Source organism: Monodon monoceros, unplaced genomic scaffold (genome assembly GCF_005190385.1).
Source record: "Monodon monoceros isolate NGI ecotype Baffin Bay Population unplaced genomic scaffold, NGI_Narwhal_1 Super_Scaffold_12, whole genome shotgun sequence".
In the NCBI taxonomy this organism is placed as follows: Eukaryota; Metazoa; Chordata; class Mammalia; order Artiodactyla; family Monodontidae; genus Monodon; species Monodon monoceros.
Window position 1 is genome coordinate 99,826,083 of NW_021703768.1, and position 15,046 is coordinate 99,841,128.

The 15,046-nt window shown below is 36.9% G+C and overlaps 1 pseudogene; it reads right to left on the bottom strand.

Annotated features, from left to right (window-relative positions):
• Positions 1-1,001: 1,001 nt before the first annotated feature.
• Positions 1,002-11,731, bottom strand: LOC114892117 (annotated as a pseudogene).
• Between the last annotated feature and the right edge of the window lie 3,315 nt (positions 11,732-15,046).

Here is a 15,046-nt window from a genome sequence, read left to right on the forward strand (position 1 = left end):
TCTAGAACATAAGACAATAAATAGAACAAAGATTGGCACTATTATACAAATGGAATTAGTGAACATAAATAAGTATGTGATTTTCAACCACATTCATATTATTCAGTTTTAAAACTATCTAATCTTTTACAATGACTAAATCCTTACTTGAAACTGTAGAGTTGGTAAAGGATGTATGCCATTTAAGTATTGGTTCAGAGACTTAACAAAACAATTTTACTGGTGGTATTTATTGTGGGGAGCAGAGACCTACTTACTGTGTATGACTATCATGTTTTAGGAAACATGATGAAGTTTTTATATTACAAGGAAGAGATCAAGTTTAAGTATTAGTTATTTTAGAAATACTACCTAAACTAGGATGACATTTATGAAATATTATATATTCCTTCTCTAACTCCCTTCTATTAGTCTATAAACTATATCAAGCGAAGCAATGGAAGTTAAGTTTTTTAACATTTTAGATAGTCAAGTTAGAAAAGGACCTAAAGAAAGGAACTCAGATTTAAAGTTCTGAATGCCCACTAGGTTTGGCACCTTTTCTTTCTTCCAACAAAGTATCTTCTCTTAGAAATGGAGTATTTAGTTAACTATCCCTCTCGGGGACCTCGGCTACAATAAAAAAGAGGCCAAGAGACCACAGATGCAGACTCACTGGCTTTGCTGGAGAGTGACAATGAAGAACCAGGGGCAGAGTCCCAGGGACACAGGAGCCCACAGCAGTCTGGGCTACTAGAATTGGGTGACAAAACAAGCTAACTCTGTCTTCACAAAATTTACCTGTGTTAGAGAAAAAGTCAGTCTGTTGAGATTGACAAGGTAGGATTAGCTTTCCGACTCACAAAAGGCAACACCTGCTTTAGAGTGGACATTAGTAAGAGTGCTGACTGCTGTGAATACTTAGGTACTCGGCAACTCCTGACCTAAGGAACATGCAAAGACACAACCAACCAACCAACCAAATGCCCTCGGAATAATACAACCCCACTCCTATCAGAGCTTCACTTCTCTGAGTACATGTGGCACACAAAAGCGTCAGTTTCACTTCCCAGCTCTGTTAACTGTTCCAGGGAAGACACACAAGGATAATGGTCTTTTAGCATATCTGGCAATTTAGAAGTCTTCTCTTGAAGACGTTGCGAACGCCTAACTGGTGTGAGAAACTTTAGCTCTTTAAATGCAGAATTGGTTTCATTAAACTTCATCTTCTTTTTCACACTTTGCAAGTATGGAGAAGTAGACACATTATATTTAATTAAGCAACCTGCCCTAGTTTCTGTATTGGGGGTTTTAATATCACTGGTTGGATCTTTTGTTTTGTCATCTTGCTCTTTTTCACAACCTTGAAATACCACATTCCTAGGATGCTTATTTTCTATTTCTGGTTTTTCTGACCCCAGATTAACACTTATATCATCAATGGTGTTTTCTTGGATTTGTTCCTTGGTTGCACAAGCCTCCTAAATATTTTCTCCACATTTAACTTTTTCTTGACTCTTCATTGTCAGAATGTCAACAATGGCATGTCGCATATCTTCAGTAGGCTGACCTCCTGCCAGAATGGCCTTCTCATAGATTGCGAAAATATTTTCAATAGACTTGTAAGTGGTTCAATATGCACAAGGCATATCCAATATTTAACATGTTTTTTGGCATCTGGAATATTTTTAATCAGGTCATTCAGTGTAACCAATACTTCTTCTTTTGGACATCCCTCATTAATCAGGTGTAGGCATTCAGAAAATGTCTTGTTTACTTTTTCAGTAAACAATCGTTGTTCATCTTCTTCTGCCATGGTAGTCCAGAAGGACCCAACTAGTTTTTCATTTTGTGCTTCGGGCTCAGGCTGGGTAACCACTGAGCTCCGAGGCCTTTTCATCACTCTTCCTTTGCCAGCTTTCCACTCACTCAGACGAGCCTTCCTTTCCTCTGCAGTTTCTCTGGGCTGAGTCCATCTACTATGAATAGCTGCTCTCACCATGGTATGTCTGCGCTGGTCAATGCTTTTTGACTTTTCTGTCAGTTTAGTATTAGAAAACAAAGCAGGTCTGGCTACCATTTCAGATGTCATGCTTCTTGATAGTGTCTTATTTCTTTTTATGTCCTGAGAAGAACTGGTTTTGATAATAGACGAAAGTGTATTTAACTGTAATAATTCTTTCTCTCGAGGCCCTTTCCAAACTGTAACACTGGCAGACTGATGCCTTGTTTCATGGCATCCTGGTTATTACTGTGGTGACTGCTAATAGAAGGTGGTACAAGTTGACTGCTCTGAGATGTAGTGCTCACAAATTTAGTGGCAGTCGTCATATGTGAGGCTCTATCACTTTTCACTGGTACACTGCTGGCATGTACAGGCTGAGACTTTGTGGCTTTAGAGACAGTAGCTGAAAGTTTCTTCATTGCTGCAGAACTCTCATCTTTGACTTGTAGAGGTTTTCTAAAGGAATTAATCTTAGACTGAACAATTTGGCTATGATAAGATCCAAGCACAGGTTTCTTGGGCATTTGGGCGTGTTAGCACCTTGCTTTGGTTTTTCTGTAGTCATTTGTTTCTTTTTACTGTTGTTTTTAAGGTGAAATGCTTGGCTTAACATCATATGTTGAACTTAGGGGTCATCTTTAATTGGTAACAATGGCAGAGTTTGATTATTATCCTCAAAATTAGGTGTATCAATTGCTATAGTTGAATTGGTTAATTCATTAGAAGCTTTTAAAGGAATACAGTTTTTTTCCATTGTTATATTATTCTTGATCCCTGTAAGTCTACCGACATTCTCTTTATCAACCATTTCTGCCTTAAGTTTCAGAACTTTTGTCTCTTCTTCGATCTGGCCTTCAGATGTCTTCACACTCTGGTCTCTACCACTGGACAATATCTGATTTTCCTGTTTGTATGCAAAAAGTTTTTCTTTTTAACAGATGCTCCTTGAGTTTTTGTCTTCTTTGCTCTCTGAACAGCAGACTGGGCCCTCTGACTCGGGGGCAGCTGCAGGTCCTGGGGCACGGCTGGGGTGCTTATCGCAGCTCCAGGCAGGGGGATGCGTCTCCAGCTCAACCACCACAGACTCCCTCAAGCCAGCGCAGCTGCACACTGCCCATATTGTATCTTCTAACTTGCTTTTTTTCTCTCACCATTCTGTTCCTGAGATTCATCCACTTTGATGTTAAGGCATGATTTATTTATATCAGTACTGTATATTATTGTAGCATATGACTATACCATAAGTTATTTATCCATTCTCCAGCTGATATTTTTATGTGGAGTAAATACTACAAATGATCTCATTCTATGTCTATGTCCAATCTCCTCTGACCTGTTATTGAACTTGATACAAAAATTATATGATCATCTTAATAGATACAGGGAAAGCATTTGACAAAATTCAACATCCAGTCGCAATAAAAACTCTTAACAAGTTAGGCATAGAAAGGACATATCTTAACATAATAAAAACTGTCTATAACAGGCCCACAGTTAACGTCATACTCAGTGGTGAAAGGTTGAAAATTTTTCCACTAAGGTAGGGAAACCACTCTCACCACTCTTATTCAACATAATATTGGAAGTCCTAGCTAAAGCAATCAGGCAAGAAAAAAATAAAAAAGTATCAGAATTGGAAAGGAAGAAATAGAATAGTCTCTATTTGCAGACGGCATGATTTTATAGATAAAAAATCCTGAAGACTCAACAAAAAAACTGTTAGATCTAATCAATGAATTCAGTAGATTTTCAGGATACAAAATAACATACAAAAATCAGTAGCCAAGAGGGGGAAGATGGCGGAAGAGTAAGACGCAGAGATCACCTTCCTCCCCACAGATACATCAGAAATACATCTACACGTGGAACAACTCCTACAGAACACCTACTGAACGCTGGCAGAAGACCTCAGACCTCCCAAAAGGCAAGAAATTCCCCACGTACCTGGGTAGGGCAAAAGAAAAAAGAATAAACAGAGACAAAAGGATAGGGACGGGACCTGCACCAGTGGGAGGCAGCTGTGAAGGAGGAAAGGTTTCCACACACTAGGAAGCCCCTTCGCGGGCGGAGACTGCGGGTGGCGGAGGGGGAAGCTTCGGAGCCGCAGAGGAGAGCACAGCAACAGGGGTGCGGAGGGCAAAGCGGGGAGATTCCTGCACAGAGGATCAGTGCCGACCAGCACTCACCAGCCCAAGAGGCTTGTCTGCTCACCCGCCAGGGCAGGCGGGGGCTGGGAGCTGAGGCTTGGGCTTCGGTTGGATTGCAGGGAGAGGACTGGTGGCATGAACCCAGCCTTTAGGGGGTTAGTGCACCACGGCTAGCTGGCAGGGAGTCCGGGGAAAAGTCTGGATCTGCCAAGAGGCAAGAGACTTTTTCTTCCCTCTTTGTTTCCTGGTGCGCGAGGAGAGGGGATTAAGAGCGCTGCTTAAAGGAGCTTGAGAGACGGGCGCGAGCAGTGGCTAACAGCGCGGACCCCAAAGACGGGCATGAGACGCTAAGGCTGCTGCTGCCACCACCAAGAAGCCTGTGTGTGGGCACAGGTCACTCTATACACCTCCCTTCCGAGGAGCCTGTGCAGCCCACCACTGCCAGGGTCCCAGGATCCAGGGACAACTTCCCCAGAAGAACGCACGGTGCGCCTCAGGCTGGTGCAACGTCCTGCTGGCCTCTGCTGCCACAGACTCGCCCCACATCCGCACCCCTCCCTGCCCCCGGCCTGAGTGAGCCAGAGCCCCCGAATCAGCTGCTCCTTTAACCCCGTCCTGTCTGAGCGAAGAACAGGTGCCCTCAGGCGACCTACACGCAGCAGCAGGGCCAAATCCAAAGCTGAGGCCCTGGAGCTGTGCAAACAAAGAAGAGAAGGGAAATCTCTCCCAGCAGCCTCAGGAGCAGTGGATTAAATCTCCACAATCAACTTGATGTGTGAGATTTTGTATATATAGCTTTGCTTTCACCATTTATCCTAGGGTCCTGTCTGTCCATTTTATTTATTTTATTTTTTAACTTAAAAAACATTTTTTTCTTAATAATTATTTTTTATTTTAATAACTTTATTTTATTTTACCTTTATTTTATCTTCTTTCTTTCTTTCTTTCTTTCTTTCTTTCTTTCTCTCTCTCTCTCTGTCTCTGTCTCTGTCTCTCTCTCTCTCTCTCTCTCTCTCTCTTTCTTTCTTTCTTTCTTTCTTCTTTTTCTCTCTTTTATTCTGAGCCGTGTGGATGAAAGGCTCTTGGTGCTGCAGCCAGGAGTCAGTGCTGTGCCTCTGACGTGGGAGAGCCAACTTCAGGACACTGGTCCACAAGAGACCTCCCAGCTCCGTGTAATATCAAATGGCAAAAATCTCCCAGATATCTCCATCTCAACACCAACACCCAGCTCCACTCAATGACCAGCAAGCTACAGTGCTGGACACACTATGCCAGACAACTAGCAAGACAGGACAACAACCCCACCCATTAGCAGAGAGGCTGCCTAAAATCATAATAAGGCCACAGACACCCCAAAACACACCACCAGACGTGGACCTGCCCACCAGAAAGACAAGATCCAGCCTCATCCACCAGAAGACAGGCACTAGTCCCCTCCACCAGGAAGCCTACACCACCCACTGAACCAAGTTTAGCCACTGGGGACAGACACCAAAAAAAAACGGGAACTACGAACCTTCAACCTGCAAAAAGGAGACCCCAAACACAGTAAGATAAGCAAAATAAGAATAAAGAAAAACACACAGCAGATGAAGGAGCAAGGTAAAAACCCACCAGACCTAACAAATGAAGAGGAGATAGGCAGTCTACCTGAAAAAGAATTCAGAATAATGATAGTAAAGATGATCCAAAATTTTGGAAATAGAATAGACAAAATGCAAGAAACATTTAACAAGGACATAGAAAAACTAAAGATGAAACAAGCAATGATGAACAACACAATAAATGAAATTAAAAATACTCTAGAAGGGATCAGTAGCAGAATAACTGAGGCAGAAGAACGGATAAGTGACCTAGAAGATAAAATAGTGGAAATAACTACTGCAGAGAAGGATAAAGAAAAAAGAATGAAAAGAACTGAGGACAGTCTCAGAGACTTCTGGGACAACATTAAACACACCAACATTCGAATTATAGGGGTCCCAGAAGAAAAAGAGAAAAAGAAAGTGACTGAGAAACTATTTGAAGAGATTATAATTGAAAACTTCCCTAGAAGTTTTCAAACTAGAAAGCTTCTGCACAGCAAATCATCAACAAAGTGAAAAGACAACCTATGGAATGGGAAAAAATTATATGTAAACCATATATCTGATTAGAGAATAATACCCCAAATATATAAAGAACTCATACAAATCAGTAGCAAATAAACCAAACAATTAAAAAATGGGCAAAGAACCTGAATAGACATTTCTCCAGAGAAGATATAAGGAAGGCCAGCAGGCACATGGGAAAATGCTTAACATTACTAGTAAGTAAGGAAATGCATATTAAAAGCACAATAGGACATCACCTCACACTTGTTAGAACAGCCATCATAAAAAATAAAAGAGATAACAAGTGCTGGTATGGATGAGGAGAAAAGGGTTTGGTGGGATTATAGATTGGTATAGCCACTGCAAAACAATATGGATGATCCTCAAAAAATTAAAAATATAATTGTCATATTATCCAGCAATTCCACTTCTGAGAATATATATGAAGAAAATAAAAACTCTAACTCAAAAAATATCTTTCCTCCCATATTCATAGCAGCATTATTTACAATAGCCAAGAGATGGAAACAACGTAAGGTGTATGTCTATAGATAAAATGAATAAAGAAGTTTGCATTTCTCTAATAATTAGTGACATTAAGCATCTTTTCATGTGCCTGTTGGCCATCTGTATGTCTTCTTTGTCTATTTAAGTCTTCTGCCAATTTTTTGATTTTTTAAAAAAATTTATTAAGCTGTATGAACTGTTTGTATATTTTGAAATTTAATCCCTTGTCAGTAGCATCATTTGCAAATATTTTCTCCCATTCTGTGGGTTGTCTTTTATTTTGTTTATGGTTTTCTTTGTTGTGGAAAAGCTTTTAAGTTTAATTTGGTCCCATTTGTTTATTTTTGGTTTTGTTTCCATTACTCTAGGAGAGGGATCCAAAAAAGTATTGCTGTGATTTATGTCAAAGAGTGTTCTGCCTGTGTTTTCCTCTAGGAGTTTTATAGTATCTGGTGTTTCATTTAGGTCTTTAATGCATTTTGAGTTTATTTTTGTGTATGGTGTCAGGGAGTGTTCTAATTTCATTCTTTTACATATAGCTGTACAGTTTTCCCAGCACCACTTATTGAAGAGACTATCTTTTCTCCATTGTACATTCTTGCCTCTTTTTTCATAGATTAATTGACAATAAGTGCATGGTTTTATTTCTGGGCTTTCTATCCTGGTCCATTGATTTATATATCTCTTTTTGTGCCAGTACCATACTGTTTTGATGATTGTAGCTTTATAGTATAGCCTGAAGCCAGGGTGCCTGACTCCTCCAGCTCCATTTTTCTTTCTCAGGATTGCTTTGGCTATTCAGGTTCTTTTGTGTTTCCATACAAATTTTTAAGTTATTTGTTCTAGTTCTATGAAAAATATCATTGGTAATTTGATAGGGGTTACATTGAATCTGTAGATTACTTTTGGTAGTATAGTCATTTTGACAATATTGATTCTTCTAATCCAATAACATCGTATTTCTCTCCATCTGTTTGTGTCATCTTTGATTTCCTTCATCAGTATCTTATAGTTTTTTGAGTACAGGTCTTTTGTCTCCTTAGGTAGGTTTATTCCTAGGTATTTTATTCTTTTTGATACAGTGGTTACTGGGATTGTTTCCTTAATTACTCTTTCTGATCTTTTGTTGTTAGTGTATGGGAATGCAAGAGATTTCTTTATTAATTTTGTATGCTGCAACTTTACCAAATTTATTGATGAGCTCTAGTAGTTTTCTGGTAACATCTTTGAAAGTTGCTACGAGAGTCAAACTTAAATGTTCCCACCATAACAATTGAAATCACAAAATGGAAGTCTTGTGAGTTGAAGGGTGTGCTAACTAACCTTATTGTGGTAACATTTATATATATATATATGCATGTATGAATCGTCTCATTGTATACCTTAAAGTTACATAATATTTTAAGTCAATTATACCACAATAAACCTGGAAAGGACATTGTAGAACATATGTATTCTAGATATTTGCTATTTGCTTGTCCTTTTTCTGCCTTTCATCCTCTACAAACTCATATTTCAAATTTAGGACCAGTTTAAGTTTCCCCCAGTGAGTTCACTCTAAAAGCATCAGAGTGGTGTGTAAGTGTTACTTGTTTCACAGAGGAAATGGGGGAGAAATTTATATATGGACTTAAAAATTGTATGAGACATTTTACTTTCCCTGTATTCCTTTTTGCCTCTGCTGTCTCCAGGCACTTCCTTATGTTAGCTCAGTTTCTACACAGTGCCCAGCAACATGGTCTGTCTCCATTTCTTCCCAGAATGCCTTTCTGACCTCTTTCTCTGTTAGGCTACTCTGATCCAGTTCCTGCCTTCCAAATTGCACAACCACACAAAATTCCATTTCTTTTTCTTCCTTTAGTTTCACTTTGGAAATGCATTGATTCATGTCTTTTTTTTGCACATACTTTAATTGCATGAACTTTAATTGAAGAATATTCATGTCCATTCTAAGAAAATGCGAACCCTAAAAAAGAAAATCCTGAACACAGTACTTTTAGTTTAGTTTTTTTTTTTAATTGAAATGGAACAAATTGAAAGGAAAAAATTTGTTCCAGATGTTTGAAGAAAGCATGTGTGATTTTGTTGACTGTTTTCTTTATAAATACTTTTGAAAGAAATTCATTTCCAGGTAGCATGTAGTCATAATGAATGACTTCAAAAATATGTGCTTAAACATTAAGACTAATTTGGTATTACCAAAAGCATAATGGCCACAAATTCCCAATGTGTATTTAACAGTAAGGTAGAAAATTCACAGAAAATACACATCTGACAGACTCACATACCATGCCCATAAACAGAGACACAGACCCAAACACACACATACATGCTCCTCACCCCATACAAATACTTCCTTTCAACCATACTACATTGTCTCAACTCACTTGGTTTTCTTTTTCTATCAACCCCAGTTATTTTGAACAATTTCTATAATTCTTGCCAATATTTTCCTCTCACAGAAAGGCTCACAGGATTGACTGTGGTGTCCTGTCCTGGCTTCACTCTCTTCCTGGGTCTTGCAGGTTATCTGTGGCAAGAGTATTAATCTAACAGCCACGAGCCCTTTCACTGTGTAGTTGCATCTTTCGTGCCAGAGGCACAGGCTATTCTCAGGCAGAATCATGAATGTGGCCTGAGCTATCATTTGTATGTGATATTTGTCCATTTTATTTGTGTTACATTAAAAAATAGATTCAAATCAAGGATGTTTTCATTCTGTGTTTAAATATTTGTTCACTTATATCCAAGTATATTCACTGTCTTTTTCTTTTTTTTTTAAACATACAGTGCTATAACCTGCAACAATGGCACACATAAAACTCTAACTATATGTTATTCCCTTAACTAAAATATACCAAGAATAAAGACACTACCAGCAATTTACAGGAATATAAGAATGAACTTAGTGAAGACAGAATTAACTGTGTGCACATTTACATGAGCATAGCACTCATCATTTTGCGGCCTCTAGGAAACTGGTTGGGAAGAGAACAAACACTTTTTAGATATTAAGAGTTAATTCAAATTAAATCAGCTTCTCCAGAAGTATGATGTGTTCACATTGGACTTCATGTTGCTTTTCACTATTTCAATATGAGATATGTCCCTGTATGTGGCTTTACTCATAGTTCTTTCCAATTGCTATATGTATATAATTATAAATTGGTCACATTCATTTTCTAGAATGTCATATAAATATATTGCTGGAAAGCCATCTCTCCCAAAACAAGTAACCATTATTTATCTTCCAAATTGTTTTTCAGCAAGGAGCTACTGAAGAGACTTTCTCTCTATAAATACAGAAACAGAAAGTTATTGTTTAGGTGCACCAGGCGTGCTGTATTCTCTCGACCTTATGCTATTACAGAGATACTACAGTTAGTGGAACAATGCAGCTTCCAGTTTGACTAAAACATTTTAAAGAAAAGAGTATTTTTAATGAAGTAGCTATTAAAAAATTACCATCCAATTATGGGCAAAATCCTAAGGTAATATTTGTGTTCCACAAAGGAATCTGTGATTAGGCAAATTCCTGAACTAACATTTGATATTCATCATGTCACTTAAGTCTGAGCCACATTCTTTCTTCTCAAGTGAGTGACGATGAAAAGAAACCAAAGTCTTTTTTTTAATATATCCATTAATAGTTGAATTACACACAAATTGATTTGAATTTGTCTCATCCCTAAATTATGAGTTTAGTTGAAGTTTCTAGGAGTAGAATTGTTGAACATATATAATATTTGCTTGGTCACTACACCTTTTGAAATATTCTCTGTCGCTATGGGTGCTGGTGTACTGAACTCCTTACCATAGGCAATTTCTGATGTCTTAAGAAATGTTAAACAATTTGTGGGGCAGATGTTATTTCCACCCGTGGCTTAGAAAAGCATTGTACTTCTGACATATGGGCCTGTTCTGATTTTAAAGGAGAGGAAGGGTTTTATGATTTTATTTTTATGGACACAATTATATATCAAGGGGATCTACCACACACATTTTCACAGAGGGCATTACACAGTTTTATAGTGTGCCTGCAGCTTCCTAAAAAGTTACCAATATCACAATTACAGTAAAATTACTGTGCAATTATAACAACAGCTTCTTTAAACACTATTTGTAGATGTAAAATTGTTTTTATGAGTAATACATAACATTACTATCTCATTTTAGAAATCTATATTGAATAAAGCCCATTTGCCAATATTACGTTTCATTCATATAAATTATCTTTTGAAGAAATACATGTTTAAGTTAAAAATATTCCTCCTGCATTCATAACTAGAGGATAAAGCTCATCAATATGAACAAACTCTAAAAATAGATATTTAAATAAAAATAAAGATGAAGTACTGATTTCTACTCTTTTCATTATTATATCTATTACTGGCTTTACATCCTGAGTTGTGTTCTGGTAATGGTGCTGGGTCAAAAATGTTCTTACTTCAGTTTAAATACATGTGTAAAGCACATGTATTTTTCTTTTCTCTGAATACATTTTGATTGAAAAATAACATAAGAAAAACAAGGCTGCCACTCATATTTGCAAGGCCTGCTACAAAAATACAAACAGAGGCCCACATTTCAAAATCTAAATATTTAAAAATTACAGATCTAGCTAATAAATTGCTAAATTAAAAAGTTATATTTTCTCTCAACAAAAATATGTGACAAAATGAACAAAATGGCAAAATAAGTGACAAAATGAATACTATATGTAAAGTCTAATTTTATATGACTAAGAGTCAGCACAATGCCAAAGATGACTGTATTGAAATATTATTTAGCATGTTGATGCTCTAACCATATTAGTAAAAAATATAAAATGTAAAATTCACATATGTATTATAATATATAACATATTGTATGTAATTTATTTTTCTTGTTTGGTGACTAACATTCGATATGCAGAGACCTAATCTTCTTCCATAGTGCACTCCACCTTCTCCATCAGCTTTGCCTGGTATCCCCATGTTCAAAGCTCTTTCGGTCAGCATCTCTAGAGAGAGCAAACTTTGTTTTAGAATTCCTTTGGAGTCCAAGAGGGGTTAAAATGTTCCAGATTCAGGACTATGAAAATCTTCACCTTTGACCTCTCTTCTGGATGCTTGTCTTTAGAGGTACCCATTGGCTCCAGTTGCTGAGTACCAAAGTTCTTAATAAAAACATAGAACAAAGTTCTTAATAAATACATAGGGCAAAGTGTTCTTATGTTTTGATATGAAATAGGTTTATTTGTGTTAATTTTAAGTAATCTGCAGTTTGTTTTGATTTCATCTTCAGTCATGAGTTACTTGGAAGAGTCTTGATGTCCATTTGGTTAATTTTCAGTTACATAGAAGCAAAGGCTAGGGGTGGGTTGGTTGTGAATGTGGTGGAGAGACATGGAGATCTTTGTTGTCCGGGTCTCTGGGTAAAAGCAAGAGGAGAGTCCACTCTTTCTCAACTACTTGATCTGGTGGAAATTTTGCCCATCAGAGCTCCTGACACCCAGTGGGTCTCCCCAAAGCCTTCCGAAGGACTGAATGCAGGAGAGAGACTAGTTCTTTAATTTTCTGTACACATAAGATGTCTTCTGGCATGCACAGGCTGGGAATTCACAGGCAACCACAGAGTCTGTGGTCTTCACCTCAGGATCTAATCCACATTTCATATTCCTCCAACCAAATGGACTAGATAATCTGGCACCTGTACCCTGGAGAATTCATGTCTTCAGATCTATACATATTATCTTCGGAATTTATCAGAAAGATTATTTTAGTTGTATGGGATTGTAGCAAAGAATGGGGGAAAAATCAACAGCAATGTGTGCTCAGATTGCTGTATAAAGTGGCAATTGAAATGCATGCCTAATTGAAGAACACAATCTAGGTGAGTTACACATTAGTACAAATTTTATTCTAAAGTCCAGTAGACAAAACCAAAAAATGGCATATTAGCAAGCTTACCACTGAAACCTCCTTGGGAGAGCACTACATTGGAGATACAAAGAGTTTTAGTGACTCCAACAAAGCTAGTTATTTCTTCACCTGGGGATCAGATTACTGTGTTTGTTTCTTTGTTTCTTTTGGTTGACACTATGTTGAGGTCATTAGGCTACTATTTGAACACATGTTGTACAATATATACCTTTATACATGCACAATACATTAAACCCAGTGAGGTGCTCCTACTGAGACACACAGTGGGATGAAGACTCAGGAAAAACAGAAAATTTGGGTCCCCCCTCTCATGCCTAAGCTTAGGTAAAGAGAGATGAGTTGTTCCAACTATTGAAATAGATATTTTTAGCTTGCTAGTAACTTTCTGAAACACACAGAGTTGAATTAGTGCCAGCGAAATGTATGTTCAACTTGATGTCACTTTGCTTCCCATGTTTCAAAGGAGGTTAAAAAAATTCTTTCTATCAAGTTATATGTAATAGAAGAAGATATACAAGTGTTGTGGGGTATCATAATGAGACCAGTTGGATACTCATATTTTGGAAAATCAAATATTGTTATTCCTGATATTTTGGAAAAACCTGAACCAGATGTATGTTTTTATGTTGTTGCATTTGTTTTCTTCTTAAAAGAAAAATCAGTACATGTAAAATATATTAGCTCTTACTTTTATTATACCTAACAGAATCCCATGAGATTTGCTTTAATCTTAGTAATTTATTTATACATTAATTTATCTAAGTATATTTGCTATTAGCTTTTGGAATATATCCAGAGAGCTTATGCTTAACATTTTAAGAAAACAGTTACTGCCAAACTCAAACAAGTGCAAGTTGTGACTCAGATTACTACCAGAAGTGGAGTAGCAAAAATATCTTATATGTGTGTATGTATGCATATCTGTGATTTTAAAACTAAAAACCATAATTTAAACTCTTTTTCCAACCTCAGCATGCACTTTTCTCATAGTTATAATTTTCTGGAAGGGATTGAATCTTAATTGTAGAGTGCAAGTGTAATCCAGGCTAAATGTGTTCTTTCTAAATGTATATATGCACTAAATGGGTTTACTGTTGTAATATCAGAAGCTTCACTGATAACTCATGATTGAGTATTAATGCTGAAGTAAAGATGCTAAGCTCTTCTACATAATGCCATCCAGAATAAAAATACAACAGACAAAATGAGCAGGGCAAAATAATATGCTTCAAAAACAAATAAGTACTTTTCTACAACTACAAAGCTGAGTAATTAAAATTGAGGTTGCCATCAAGCAGCAAGTATCCTTAACTCTCTGACTAAATGGAAACAAGGAATCGTTATTGATCTGAATACCAAAATTAGAATAAGAACAATTTATAAATCTTTGCAGTTCTGAAAACTTAATTATATGGTAAATATCATTTAATCATATAATTTTATTGCTTAAAGGAATCTGAGTTCCCCCAATCTCTTCATTTTATATACGGGGAGATTGTGAGCCATCAAGATGAATTGACTTGCCCAAAGTCACAGAAACAGTAGTAAAGACAAGAGTTTAATACTCAGGTATCTCAAATCCTGTCATGTGGTCTTTGAAGTCTACCAAGCAAGGAGTGCAACAAAAGATTGTTTCAGGACCATGTCTATAGTTAAGGGCAGAGTTTGTCAATAGGCAGACCCATTTCTGTCTCTTCAGGTTTTGCCACTTAGCAACTCTATGACTATGGTAGTTTCCTCTCTTAGTGTCAATTGTGTATCCTATAATATGGAGATAATTACAGATTTTATCCCAAATGGATTTTTTGAAGAATAGATGAAATGATTTATGCAAATGCTTAACATGTGATAGACACATGGTAAGTACAGCATAAATATTATTTGTTATTTTTTATTATTGTTTATCATCAGAACATTCTAAAATTTCAATGGGTGCCTTTAAAAATCATTTATCTCTGTGAAAGAACTGAAGTTAAGACATTTAGTTTCTCTCTGCTTTCTTATTGCTGTTGAGATTTCCTATTGATCTGTGTAATTTAGAATGTCCAGTCATAGAGACAGAATTACATGAACAGCTAAGTCTTCTCAGTTAAATGCTTTGAATTAATCATTAGAATTAAAAATTACCCTTTGTGATATTATGAATTATATTCATATTATTGAACAGAAATGAACGGCAATTATGCATTTTTAGTAAATTTGGCTGTGATCCCTGTCTTTCCTTTCAGTTGCTGTGCAGTTTGTCTTAAAGTTTCCACAGGTCTCTGTTCTTCATTCTTATTAATAGTATTCTAGACTGCATGCCTGAATCAAGTCAACAACTCCAGCTGGCTCATCCATTTTCAGCTTCTTTCATCTCTTGGTAGTCTGTGTAATACTTTGCTGCCAGCC